We start from the raw sequence: 9,333 nt of genomic DNA on the forward strand, positions 1-9,333 counted from the left end.
ATTCTGTATGTCAGATACCCTTGAATGTGAGTGCTTATTACCCTCTCCTGGGGTCATGCTTATTAGTGGTTTTGGGGTCATCAACACCTTTGCGTGTCTAATAAAAGCCATAGAAACCTCCCAGAAAAACATACACAAAATAATTCTGCAACTCTTGTTATAGAGTCTAGACTTTCAGACTCGATCAAAATCAAAACATTTAAAATCTAAAAATCCTCTTCAGTGGGATGTGTTTAGGCCTTACCACTGTATGATCACATATGATCTATCTATGTAGATAACTATACACATAGGCATTCATATGTAGTTTAGTTGATCAACCGTATATGTAGCACTAAGGGAACTATTTCAGTACTCGAACTGATTGTTGTTTTTAATCATAAGACTTTAAAGCAAAAAATGGCCATCTTTTTGCTACTGGAATTTGGGAGGCAAAATACATTATAGGATTGTTTTTTTCATTTAGATAAGAGTTGTAATTTGTCACTTATGCAAGCATTTTTCAAATTATAATATGCCATATTGGTAAATCTAGTCTTTGAAGTTTTTAAGTTCTGGTCTCTCTTTTGTTTTAAAGTCTGTACAACCTGAAATATATACAATTAAAGTCAGCTAAGACCTGGAGTACGTAAATAAGATTTTTCACAGAACATTTTCCTGTGAGATTTAGTACAATTGATGTTTTGATCAAAGTTTGTTTATTATCCTGAAAAAGTATTTTCATTGAAGAGAATGAGTGGTGATTGCCTGAGTTATTTCAGAACAGGTTACCAGTGGGTTTTTTGGTATTACTTCCCTTGTGCTGCTCTTCCTAATTAACATCAGGTTTGCTAAATTTTATTGCAGAAAGACTGATAAAGAGAAACCCTGTCATCTGGAACCTGAGATTTATGAATTTGTATAAAACTTGTATGTTTAAAATGTACAGAGAGGGAACACAAGCTGTCATTTGAGAGTTCTTCTCTGTGTGAATAATTAATGATGGTATAACTGGATACCAAACAAAATTTACAGCTGTCTACAACTCTTTACCTCTACCTGGAAACTTGTTGCGATGATTATTATTTCAGGAAGACAAGGTTGCTGAGATTTCCCAAAAGGATGCAATTCCAAGTGGCCTTTAGGAATCCAGTATGACAGATTTCTTTGTTGTTGGATGAAGTCTATTTTAAATGGTAAAATGATCTGATTACAACATAAAGAATCTTCTACCCATAAAAAAGATCTATAGGTGGTGCAAGCTTCATCAATATCATCAGTGAACATTATTGAGGTTCTTACCTGGGCAAGGCACTGTGGGAGTACCGAGCTTGCAAAGAATTACACATAGCTCTGCCCTTTACATTCTCACAACTAAACTATAACCCACATGCAGGCAGGGACCATAGTTTTATTTAGTTAGTTATTTAGTTAGTTACACTTACGTTTGCTTATACCCTCAATACTTACAACCAAGTCTGGCATATAATAGTCTGCTAAATAAATGTATGTTGAACATCTGAATCAATAACTATTAAAATAGTTGGAGAGGAAAAAGGAGAGTTAAATGAAAGAAGAAAAGCTATTTTGTAATGTAGCTTTTTTTTTTTTTTTTTTGCGGTACACGGGCCTCTCACTGTTGTGACCTCACCCGTTGCGGAGCACAGGCTCCGGACGCGCAGGCTCAGCGGCCATGGCTCGTGGGCCCAGCCGATCTGCAGCTGGGATCTTCCTGGACCGGGGCACGAACCCGTGACCCCTAGCATCAGCAGGCGGACTCTCAACCACTGCGCCACCAGGGAAGCCCTGTAATGTAGCTTTTAAAAGGGAAAATACTACATATGTTCTTTTAAAACCTTTATTATGTGATATTTGATACATATAAAATGTATAGTAAATGTAACTTATTAAGCATATTAAAATAAGCCCCAGTGAATTCACCACCTATTCAGATAATTAGAAAATTACCAATACTGTGGAAAATAACTTGTGTACTTCCCAATGCATCTTCCTGCCTCTCCCTCAGCCCAAACTGCATTCTCAATTCAGGGGTATTTTAACTTTGAGATGGATAAATCAGAAACAAGGATTTACAGAAAACAAATCTATGTGATTCTTTTTTTTTTTTTTTTTTTTGAGGTACGTGGGCCTCTCACCATTGTGGCCTCTTCTGCTGCAGAGCACAGGCTCCGGACGCGCAGACTCAGCGGCCATGGCTCATGGACCCAGCCGCTCCGCGGCATGTGGGATCTTCCCAGACCGGGGCACGAACCCGTGTCCCCTGCATCGACAGGCAGACTCTCAACCACTGCGCCACCAGGGAAGCCCTATGTGATTCTTTATTAAGAATTAATACATTTAGTAAGTGATTGAAAAATACATTTGTTAATAATCATATGGAAGATAATTTATTACAGGCTCTTTGAATACCATAAAAAAGTAGTAAGGGTTACTTCTGTGTGCTAAATCCTGGGGACATCAGAACAGCTTACCTATGCACTCAGAGAAGGCATATATTAGAGTTCACTTTTTTGTTTGTTTTGTCTTTCCTCCCCTCTTACGGTGTAAAGTAAATTTTGAAATGTCATTTTTTGGGGGAAATTTACTTTAAATTGCTTTTCTATTTGTCATGTATGTTTTCTATTTCATAGTCTCAAAACTGTCCTTAATCACTTGGGGTATGTTTTTACATCGATTCTTAGTGAAACTCTTCCTGTGAGTTGTCTGTGAAGAGACTTTAAGTTATAACACTGGTAAAGATTTACTAAAGCAGAACATAAAAGTAAAGAAGCAAGCCACAAACAGAATGGCGTTATAAAAAATTTATCTTATCAAATAAGAATCCTTACACCAATGTTTACTAGGAGCATCCTTTTCTACAATACATAGTATAGTGTATTATGTCTAGTATCATAAACTCAAATTCCAGAGAAATATAGTATTGTAAATGAATAGGATTTCTTTCCAGAACAATTTTCCCTTTTCATTAATCTTCCTACATCTGGTTTCCATTGTGGTTCTATATGCAGCCATCAAACAAGTTGTCTTTCTGATTTCTTTCTTTTAATTTTTAAAAATTTATTTATTTATTTATTTATTTATTTATTTATTTTTGGCTGAGTTGGGTCTTCGTTGCTGTCTGCAGGCTTTCTCTGTTTGCGGCAAGCGGGGGCTACTCTTTGTTACAGTGCGCGGGCTTCTCATTGCAGTGGCTTCTCTTGTGGAGCACAGGCTCTAGGTGCACAGGCTTCAGTAGTTGCGGCTCACAGGCTCAGTCGTTGTGGTGCACGGGCTTCGTTGCTCTGCGGCATGTGGGATCTCCCTGGACCAGGGCTTGAACCCGTGTCCCCTGCATTGGCAGGCGGATTCTTAACCACTGTGCCACCAGGGAAGTCCCTCTTTTAATTTTTTATTTGACATAATTTCAGACTTACAGAAAAGTTCCAAGAATTGTACAAAGAATCCCCATGTACCCTTTATTTCCCAAATGGTAACATTTACCACATTGGCGCATTCATATATGTTCTCTTGTGCTCCCTCTTTCTTGTGGCAGGCATGATAACCCTTTGTCCCTAAACATTTCAGTGTATAATTCTAGAAATAAGGTCATTCTATTACATATTACATAACTATAGTACAATTATCAAAATCAGGAAAAGGACATAACATTGTCCCATATTGTCCAATCTACAGTCTTCATTCAAAATTTGCAAATTGTCCCACTGCTGTTCTTTATAGCAAAGTAAAATCCCAGATCATGCATTGCATTTAAGTGTCATGTCTCTAGTGTCACGTAATCTGGAATCCTTCCTCAGTCTGTCTGTGTTTTTCACAACATGGACTAATTTACAGATTTCTAACCCATGAATATGCTGAGAATTTTTAAGGAAGTAGGTATATTTCAAGTAACTGTATTAATCACTGTCAGGATATATAGAAAAAAGGTTTAGGCACTAATTATTTTATGTTACATTCATTAAAAAATTATGCCAAAGAGATGGTAGAGCAAAAGATGAGAAAAAGCAATTTAAAATTCTAGACTTTTTTCCCCCCTTCCTAATCCAATTCACTCTTTTTTACAGATGAGAAAATAGAAAGCAGACCAAGACAGATTAGGTAATTGGTCAAAAGTCCTCTAGCTCACCTTCTTGGATCTCTGTACTTTTCTCTATAGCATATAATGCTTAATGGAAAAAAACTCAGTATAAAACTTTAAAAGTAGTACATTGGTTTATTTTTATTAATTCCGTCTACTGTGTTTGGTTTGCGCATAAGAATTCTGCCAACCAGTTGTCTCTATCTATTACATATGTATCCCATACGATAGTTGTGTAATAGTTGATATTTGATTTCTATTATAATGTTTATAATATAATGTTTTGTCACATAGAAGTTAAATTTATCTTAGGACCATTTACACAGTATTTAGGCAGTAGTGTGATAATTTTTCTAGGACACAAGAGTGTAACATGACCTTATGTAGTTCACGGAAGACAGGGTGGGCTCCAGGCTATGCTCTGAAGGAAAGGAACCTTTTAACCAGGTTCAGTCACCCTTAGTATGTGAGGGGGTTTGGTTCCAGGATCCCTGAGGATGCCCAAATCTGCAGATGCTCAAGTCCCTTATACAAAATAGCGTGATATTTGCATATAACCTATGCATATCCTCCAATATACTTAAAATCATCTTTAGATGACTTATAGTACCTAATACAATGTAAATGCTGTGTAACTAGTTGCTAGTGCACAGCAAATTCAAGTTTTGCCTTTTTTGAACTTTCTGGAATTTTTTTTTTCCCGAATATTTTCAATCTACAATTGGTTGAATCCACCGATACAGAACCTGAGGGCCGACTGTACAGCTGTAAGCTTTTCACCAGTATCCCTGACAGGATAGGGGACAGAAGAGATTTACTGCTGCGGGCCTGAGCTAGTCTACCCAGTGCTACACATTCTTTTGAAACTTCATGTACTTCATGTTTAAAATTTATACATATTTTCTTTCTTTCAATTAAGAAGGTGTTGCACCTCCAAAACCTGTCTAAGAGATAGGACTTAACTACTCCTGTAGCTTCAAATACCACTCCATATCACCACATCCCAGTTTGAGAAACACACGAACAAATTTATGAAGAGAGTTGTGGGATTCCATGCTTGGGGTCCAGGCAGAACAGAGTGGTAACTCATGAGGGACACTTTGACAAGTAAAAGGCAGTCTGTGGAGAAGTGCAGAAGTGGGGTTTGAGAGCAGTGAGATAGGGCAGAGCAGTTATGTGGCCTTTGATGCTACCATGAGGAGCTGAAGAAATATAGTGAACGATAGGATTAATGCTAATTGGGGTGAAGAAAACCAGGATTCTGGGTCTCTCTCTGCTATTCCCTATGCCCTGTGACTGGGCAATCTGGATTCTGGTTTCCTTATATGGAGAAAGGCAAGACTAAAATAGGTGATCTTGAGTTTTCTTCTGGCTGTAGTATTTTGTGATTCATTATGAACTAATAGAAGACATTAGCTTGTTAATAGTTTCCATGCTTCATAATTTCCAAATTTAATCTGATAGATGCCCTTAATATTATTACTAGCCACACACTGCTGATAATATGCAATATTTATTTCAAGGCAACCAGTATACTTACACTTTTAAGAATATCACTATGAAATCTATGCCTGCCATCTTATGGATCGTAAATGGTACTACCAAAATACAGGGTGGTATATCTGTTAGTGTCAGATGATTTTTGAACAGATCAAGAGAATACCTACTTATGTATATGTAGCTTACTTCCAAAGGAGTTTGTACAGTATTTTGAAATTTATTTTCTTTGATAATTCTTAATTTAACTTCCTAAGAAAGAATCCAAGTAAATCTAAGTATCCCCTACCTCCAATTTTAATTGTTTATTGATCCAAATAATTATTTTCTAGACAGCATTTCATTTTCTAAATGGCTATAGCTAGTTCCTTTGCTTTTGAAATTGTTTGGAACAAGAGAATGGTTCTTTGAAGTGATTGTGGGGAAGTGCTTGCATGTGTATTGTATGAAAGCTGTGATCAGCTACTCATCCGTGGTTGTGAAGTGTAACAGCCTTCCTTTTTTCTTTTTATATAGCTATAAATTATTAGAGTTGATGGTTTCACATTGCAGCTAGGATGAGTGTGGAATTCACTCCTTCCATCTCCTGCTGATGGACCTTAGCATTTATCTTCTGTCGTGTAAAGGATCCAAAACACAGAACCTTTATCCACAGAGAACATGGGAGAGTTAGTAGGAAACATTTTTCAGCTCTTTCAAAACTGTAACTTTAAAATATTGCAAATAAAAAAACCAAGGAAAAAGGACTCTGCTTCCTAAGTGAATTATGGAATTTGTCTCTAATTAAACTTTGTTTTGTCCAAAACAGATCCAAATAAAATTGTTATGCCTCTCTTCCCACCAACATAATTTGAGACACTGAAAATAGTCTAAGGATTGCTTTTGAAGTCCATTCTGAAATTTTATCTGGGGCACAAGTCGTAATTCTTCTGTTTAAGTTTGCTGATGAAGCTTTTTAAACCACACTATTTCCCACTGGTTTTCAATTTATTTTCAGTATGCTTCAGTATTTGTGGAGGTTTTAATCCCTTTCAAGTTGAAACGTGGTTATTACAGTATAGAAGGCAGCATTTGGACATGGCTGACAGTACAAGCAATTGCTATAACTAATTTTCATCGGTATGAGTCCTTACAACTGAATCAAACAGCAGCAGCCCCTATCAGTTATAGAGAACAGTAGGGGAGATCTAGCTAAGTCATTTCAGTTTCTCAGGGGCTCTCTTTTTTGCTGAATAGAGATGTTGGCTGAGATTACCTTCTTCCTGCTGCCTCTTGGAAGGTAAATGCTTTTGCTAATCGTCTCATAATTTAATTATCAGATCTCCTTTCTTTAGAATTTTCTCTCTTGTTTTGACTAAGTCCTATTAATGACTTTCAGGAAACAGTGTAAATTGTTATTTCCACATTGAGCCCAATCAGAAGCCTGTGACCTCTGTATTTTTCTGTTTATTTTGGTTATATATTTTGAGATTTTTATGAACATTTAAAATGTTTTAAAATTCTGCTCAAAGTTAAAAGTTTTTTTAGTCTGACTCTAATGCTTTATTTAAAACATATTTGAGAAAGCTTTTAGTTTTTACTTCCATTTGCTCAATTTATGTTTCAGAATTTCTAATTCATCTATATTTGCTTTTACTCTTAAAATATACTGTCATTATAAAATTAAATGACTATACCACATGCCAACAATATATTTTATAGAAATGAAATTGTTCACAAAAATGAGTCACTGTAGGAAAGATACCTCACAAATGACTGTTTTGTGAAGTTCAAGTTTCACTGAAAAAGGTAAAGATTGAAAACACTCTTATGCTTAAAGCTGGTTTTGGGGAAAGAATGCAAATGTGTAACGTACATGTTGAAACATGTTAAATTTCAGATTTTACTCCTGCCACAGGAATATTGCAGAGGTCATAAGTCCAAAAATAAAATCATTGCCAATTTTGTGCCTTTCATTTAAATATTCAATTAAGTAACTTTTTAGTCAATTACTTTTGGAAGGATAAGTTACCAGCGTAAAATTTAAATGGAGCCAACTGGTTTTATAGAGTTCCATGTAATAAGATATATAAAAAAAAAGCTTAAGTAGAATTGCTTAGTAATGGAATAATTTGGCTAGAAAAGAAGTAAAATAGATCATTGTTCCTATGAAAACTCAAGCATAAGTTGAGGTCACTGTTGGAAATTTTGTAGAATATATTTTTTCACTGGAGGGAGGTTGGATCAGATATACTCAAAGATCCCTTTTAACTCTAAAAGTCTAAGATTTCAGTAAACTTTAGACTAATCCTTTATATAACTAACGTTAACAATTTCAGAGAGTATGAATGGGAGGCATTTTGGGGGGTGTTTAATCATTATTCTGGAAATATATCCTGAATTGGGGCAATGAAGAAAAATCTGTTTCCCTTTTTGCTGCCATTGAAGGCATGTTGACAGTAGAGAAAAAAAAAAAAAAGAACTCCTGTAGCTCTAAAAACGTTTTATAAAACAACAGTGAGAGGCCTGCGTACCGCAAAAAAAAAAGCAATTATCCATTTCAACTTTCTCTTCTATTTCTGCTGATCTTCAGCAAATCCTTTTTAATAAAATGTGAGGATCATTTCCTGTCATTATTGGGTTCTAAAGTTTGATCTCCCCAAAAAGATGACTGTCCTTTGTGAACTGGCTGTGTGTGGTAGCCTGTACCTTGTGGGATCTGGATGTTTATCAATGGTGAAGATTTTTCCATTTTAATTCCAGCAGAAGAACCTTGTGATCAGAACTCAAGGGCATGATTCTTCCCTTTTGGGTGGGTACCAGGTACACGTCCTCTCACTGTCCCCCAGCATCATCTAGTTGAAGAGGAAATGGTTCCCTGGCTGCCAAGTGTCAGTGAAGCGCTGTGTTAGAATTCTCTGGGAAGGGGTCTCGTTGACCCTTGGTAAGTAGTGATCTGGCAGTTTGTTTCTGACCAATAGTAAGCTGACCCTTAACAAAACTGACGTAAGAAAGGTTATTTTTTTACCACATTCACCCTGGTTCCCATCATCAAGTCGCAGCTTCCATCTTCAGACATTCAGAGTCTTGATTTAGTGTTCTCCATGACACACCCTCTCCTCAAGCTTACTTTCTGGGAAGGATGTTATTAATATGCTAATGCAAATTTAGGTTAATGTCTTATCTCTCTCAGGGGTATGTGCATTTCAAACCTTTCTTCTATGGAATGATAGCATCAGCTGACAGCAGAGGTATTTGGAGGCCCTTCTGGAAATTATATCATGTTAAACTATCTCCCAGCCTGTCTTCTTTCAAGGTCTTAGCCTCTAGTTCCATCTCCAGCATGCCCCTCTTATCTCTTTCTCTCATTCATTTATTCAACAAATATTTATGTGTGATGTACTAGGCTAGGCACAGGGAGTAGCACAATAAACTAAAGAAAGGCACAGTCCCTACTGCAGTGGACTTTATAGTCTAATGAGAGATTCTGTCAAATAATCATATAAATACATGTCAAGTTGTAACTGTGGTAAGTGCTATGGAGGGGAGAACAGAGTGCTATGTATATATAATAGGGGCCCTAGCCAGGAGGTCCAGGACATATTCCCTGAGAAAGTCTGATTGAACTGAGTGGGAGTTAATGAGGCAGAAGGATTGATAGGATGTATTGGTCTCCTAGGATTGCCGTAATAAAGTACCAAAAATTGGGTTGCTTAAAACATCGGAAATGTATTATTTCGTGGTCCTGGAGGCTAGAAGTCCTCAATCAAGGTGTCAGCAGG

Source organism: Lipotes vexillifer, unplaced genomic scaffold (assembly GCF_000442215.2).
Source record: "Lipotes vexillifer unplaced genomic scaffold, Lipotes_vexillifer_v1.1 scaffold751, whole genome shotgun sequence".
Taxonomy (NCBI): Eukaryota; Metazoa; Chordata; class Mammalia; order Artiodactyla; family Lipotidae; genus Lipotes; species Lipotes vexillifer.